This window comes from Pseudophryne corroboree, unplaced genomic scaffold (genome assembly GCF_028390025.1).
Source record: "Pseudophryne corroboree isolate aPseCor3 unplaced genomic scaffold, aPseCor3.hap2 scaffold_1374, whole genome shotgun sequence".
NCBI lineage: Eukaryota > Metazoa > Chordata > Amphibia > Anura > Myobatrachidae > Pseudophryne > Pseudophryne corroboree.
In genome coordinates, this window is record NW_026968000.1 from 3,753 (window position 1) to 9,324 (window position 5,572).

At 43.1% G+C, this 5,572-nt stretch overlaps 1 non-coding gene and 1 pseudogene across 1 annotated transcript; one reads left to right on the forward strand and one right to left on the reverse strand.

The window, feature by feature from the left end:
• Positions 1–1,940: 1,940 nt before the first annotated feature.
• Positions 1,941–2,119, forward strand: LOC134995133 (U1 spliceosomal RNA; annotated as a pseudogene).
• Positions 2,120–4,202: 2,083 nt separating this feature from the next.
• On the reverse strand, positions 4,203–4,365 carry LOC134995125 (U1 spliceosomal RNA). The gene has a single exon (XR_010197999.1). It is a non-coding gene; the product is annotated as a U1 spliceosomal RNA (small nuclear RNA).
• Between the last annotated feature and the right edge of the window lie 1,207 nt (positions 4,366–5,572).

Sequence of the window (5,572 nt, forward strand, 5' to 3'; positions counted from 1 at the left end):
AACAAGGCCCTTTGGAGAGACAGAGAGAGAAAGTATGCCAGCACACACCCCAGCGCTATATGACCCAGGAAAAAAACACAATCATTTTATGTTTACCCAGTAGCGCTGTATTTCCATATATATATGCGCCTAATTATGTGCCCTCTCTTCTTTAAGACCCTCTTTTTACCGTGGTATAAGCAGGGGAGAGTCCATGGAGCTTCCCCTCAGCGGTGCTGTGGAGAAAATGGCGCTGGTGAGTGCTGAGGGAGAAGCCCCACCCCCTCAGCGACGGGCTTCTGTCCCGCTCAAATATAGTAAAAAAATGGCGGGGGCTCTTATATATATATACAGTGCCTAGCTGCATATATATTTATTTTGCCAAAGAGAGGTCTATATTGCTGCCCAGGGCGTCCCCCCTGCGCCCTTCACCCTTACACTGACTGCCGTGTGTGAGGTGTATGGGAGCAATGGAGCACAGCTTTACTGCTGTGCGTTACCTCAGTGAAGATCATGAAGTCTTCCGCCGCCTCTGAAGTCTTCTTTTCTTCTCATACTCACCCGGCTTCTATCTTCCGGCTCTGCGAGGGGGACGGCGGCGCGGCTCTGGGACGGACGGCGAGGGTGAGACCTGCGTACCGATCCCTCTGGAGCTAATGCTGTACAGTAGCCTAAGAAGCAGAGCCTATCAACTCACAGAAGTAGGTGTGCATCTCTCCCCTCCGCCCCTCGATGCAGGGAGTCTGTTGCCAGCAGGCTCCCTGAAAATAAAAAAATCTAACAAATATACTTTCTGTCAGGAAACTCAGGAGAGCTCCCTGAAAAGCACCCAGTCTCCTCTGGGCACAGTAGTAAACTGAGGTCTGGAGGAGGGGCATAGAGGGAGGAGCCAGTGCACACCCAGATCTAAAGTCTTTCTTAAAGTGCCCATGTCTCCTGCGGAGCCCGTCTATCCCCCATGGTCCTTACGGAGTCCCCAGCATCCTCTAGGACGTAAGAGAAAAATTATGCTGGCAGAAAAATCCAATTGAGTGATTAAACAGCTCCAGAGCTGCTCTGTAAGGCAAGTAAAAGGGTGTGGGCCCTGCAGCACTACCTGTAGTTTGCATTGTGCATTGGAAGCCTAGTTTGCTGTCTGTTTCCACTTCTTTTTTCTTGAGCCCCTCCTGTCTATACCCTTGTGCACTATCCTGACTTCTCCTCCCGTCTGCTTACTTTGTGCCTTCCAATGCACAATGCAAACTACAGGTAGTGCTGCAGGGCCCACACCCTTTTACTTGCCTTACAGAGCAGCTCTTGAGCTGTTACAGTGCCCAGCTGCTGCAAGAAATCAGCGTGAATGCTTCAGGGGCTGGGGCATGGCCAACATGAGCCCCACACCGAAGGAGGGTGGGGGTGTTTAATGCGAACTAGGGGTCTCGCACAATGCGAACTACAGGTAGTGCTGCAGGGCCCACACCCTTTTACTTGCATTACAGAGCAGCTCTGGAGCTGTTACAGTGCCCAGCTGCTGCAAGAAATCAGCTTGAATCCTTCAGGGGCTGGGGCATAGCCAACATGAGCCCCACACCGACGGAGGGTGGAGGTGTTTAATGCGAACTAGGGGTCATCCAAGTGCCGCAAAAGGCCGCCATGCCCTGCACGCCCCTTTTCTCTTTTCATATGCAGACGAGGGTTGAAGCCAACTTTGACCCACTGCTTGGATGACATCGCCATATGCAAATCCATCTGCTGCAGGCCTTCCCCCAGGAATGCTTGCACTAGTTGTTGCATTTGGTTTGTTGTTTGGGGGTGCTTCAGTATTAGGCAGCCTTCTGCCCTCCCATGTTCATCTGAAAATATGTGTTCTCCCTGCAGTTGTTGTCCCCAGATGAGAGTTCCCTTGTGCTGCCTCAGTTGAATCTCCTTTACTTGACAGAGATGTGCCTGAGCAGCGGCCCTCCCCAGCCCTATCCCAAATCATACTTATTTTGCATAGGAGATACCATGGTCATGAAGACTGTTCTCCCAGGGTGCGGTTCATTCATTGCATTCTGGGTATGCTGACCCCTGTGATTTCCCCAAATGTGGGAAACTCGACTGCATTATTTAATGCGAACTAGGGGTCATCCAAGCACCGCAAAAGGCCGCCATGCCCTGCATACCCCTTTTCTCTTTTCATAAGCAGACGAGGTTTGAAGCCAACCTTGACCCACTGCTTGGATGACATCACTTGCTGCCTTTCCAATGAAGCAAGTTTAATTTAATAATAGGTGAAAAACCATCCCTACAAAGGTGATAATCAGATACTTGGCTTTGTGGACACTTTTCAGAGCACAAATTTGTTAGCATAAAAATAAAGCCAGAAACTGAAGAGCTGTTTAATCACTCAATTGGATTTTTCTGCCAGCATATTTCTTTTTCTCTGCAACCCACTGCTAAATTGTGCTTTGTGGCTGTTTTTTTTATAAAATCACTTAATCAAATCTAACTCTGATTACATCAGAGAAGGCCAGGTACCCTACACCATAAGAGGTGGTTTGAAATTTTTACTTGTCTACTTAAAGATCACCAAAATCTGATAACAAGGTCAATTACGTCCCTAGGTGGGATTGAACCACCAACCTTTTGGTTAACAACTGAACACGCTAACTGTTTGTGCCTCAGAGACACTTTGCGAAAGTACATACTGACAAAGGCTAATAAGCATTCATCTAGAACGTTTCCTAGAAAAACTTTAAAAAGTCAATAATCTGGAGAGTTTTTGTAAGATGTTTCTTCCATCAACCAATGAAGAAACACATTGGTACTTTCCCATGATGAGTGAGTGCTTCAGGATCTCTTGCACTTACATGTGCAGCAGAGTACTGTAATGGAAGCATGCTGGGTCCATAACCCAGAGGTAGGCAGATTGAAACTATCCTCTGCTATATGCATTGTTTTTTGTTAATTAAAGTAATCCAAAACTGGGATTGATATTTTTGCTCTTTTATTTTTACTTAAAGTACAATAACTTTTACCATTTTAATTTGTTTTAATAGTATATTGACAGTATTGTTTTCTTTCAAAAATCCACTTAATTTTCTTTACCCTATTATTAAAATGGTAATTGACAAAAACAAACTACATTGTCACCAGAAGAGCAGTACAAAATATACAAGTGATATATTAAAATCATCTTTCCAGCTTTAATTTCAATGATGCCTTGGTGCAACAATTTTGTGAGAAACATCTTCACCCATAAAGAAAGATTTTCTTAATTCCTTACCTGTGTGCTGATTAGATATCACCTTGTTTTCACATTAAACAGACTTCCCCTTGAGGAAGCAGCAAGGATGCAGTGACGTTTATGTTTCCTGGTGTCAACCTGTATTATTTCAGTAGACATTGAAATGAGGATGCATCTTGCTGCCTTTCCAATGAAGCAAGTTTAATTCAGTAATAGGTGAAAAACCATTCCTACTAAAGGTGTTAATCAGAGACTTGGCTTTGTGGACACTTTTCAGAGAGCAAATTTGTTAGCATAAACATAAAATCAGAAAATGAAGAGCTGTTTAATCACTCAATTGGACTTTTCTGCCAGCATAATTTTTTTTCTCTGCAACCCACTGCTAAATTGTGCTTCCTAGCTGTTTTTTATAAAATCACTTAATCAAATCTAACTCTGATTACATCAGAGAAGGCCGGGTACCCTACACCATAAGAGGGGGTTTGAAATTTTGACTTGTCTACTTAAAGATCACCAAAATCTGATAACAAGGTCAATTACGTCCCTGGGTGGGATTGAATCACCAACCTTTAGGTTAATAGCCATACACACTAACTGATTGCGCCATAGCGACACTTTGCGAAAGTACATACTGACAAAGGCTAATAAGCATTCATCTAGAACGTTTCCTAGAAAAACTTTAAAAAGTCAATAATCTGGAGAATTTTTGTAAGAAACACATTGGTACTTTCCCATGATGAGTGAGTGCTTCAGGATCTCTTGCACTTACATGGGCTATTAACCAAAAGGTTCCCACCCAGTGATGTAATTGACCTTGTGATCAGATTTTGGTGATCTTTAAGTAGACAAGTCAAAATTTCAAACCCCCTCTTATGGTGTAGGGTACCTGGCCTTCTCTGACGTAATCAGAGTTAGATTTAATTAAGGTGCGCAAGGGCATAGAAGGGAGCGGTTTAAGAAAAGAGAAGTGGAAACAGACAGCAAACTAGGCTGGAGAGAGACCTGAGACAAAGAGATCTGAATTATACGAGAGCCGACCAGGGGAAACACAAATTATGCAGTCAAGTTTCCCACATTTGGGGAAATCGCAGGAGCAGCACACCCAGAGTGCAATGGGTGAGCCTTGCCCTGGGAGAAGCACCTTCATGATCATAGTATCTCACCTGGCAGGTAAGTAGGAGTTGGGCTAGTGCTGGGGAGGGTCGCTGCTCGGGTACGCCCCTGTCAAGTGAAGGAGATCCAACTGAGGCAGCACAAGGGAACTCTCGAAAGAAGAACAAGGCTAGAGGAAGATCTGAGACAAAGAAATCTGACTTTTACCAGAGCTGACCAGAGGAAAGCACAAACACAGTCCCCCACTACCACCAGGAAACATTAACGCCACTGCATCCTTGCTGCTTTCTCATGTGGTAGTCTATTTAATGTGAAAACAAGGTGATATCTAATTAGCACACAGAAAAGAAAATTAAGTGAATTTTTGAAAGAAAACAATACTGTCAATATACTATTAAAACAAATTAAAATGGTAAAAGTTATTGTACTTTAAGTAAAAATAAAAGAGCAAAAATATCAATCCCAGTTTTGGATTACTTTAATTAACAAAAAAAAATGCATATAGCAAAGGATAGTTTCAATCTGCCTACCTCTGGGTTATGGACCCAGCATGCTTCCATTACAGTACTCTGCTGCACATGTAAGTGCAAGAGGTCCTGAAGCACTCACTTATCATGGGAAAGTACCAATGTGTTTCTTCATTGGTTGATGGAAGAAACATCTTACAAAAACTCTCCACATTATTGACTTTTTAAAATGTTTCTAGGAAACGTTCTAGATATATGCTTATTAGCCTTTGTCAGTATGTACTTTTGCAAAGTGTCGCTGTGGCGCAATCAGTTAGTGTGTATGGTTATTAACCAAAAGGTTGGTGGTTCAATCCCACCCAGGGACGTAATTGACCTTGTTATCAGATTTTGGTGATCTTTAAGTAGACAAGTCAAAATTTCAAACCCCCTGTTATGGTGTAGGGTACCTGGCCTTCTCTGATGTAATCAGAGTTAGATTTGATTCAGTGATTTTATAAAAACAGCTAGGAAGCACAATTTAGCAGTGGGTTGCAGAGAAAAAGAAATATGCTGGCAAAAAAATCCAATTGAGTGATTAAACAGCTCTTCATTTTCTGGCTTTATTTTTATGCTAACAAATTTGTTCTCTGAAAAGTGTCCACAAAGCCAAGTCTCTGATTAACACCTTTGTAGGGATGGTTTTTCACCTATTACTAAATTAAACTTGCTTCATTGGAAAGGCAGCAAGATGCATCCTCATTTCAATGTCTACTGAAATAATACAGGTTGACACCAGGAAACATTAACGCCACTGCATCCTTGC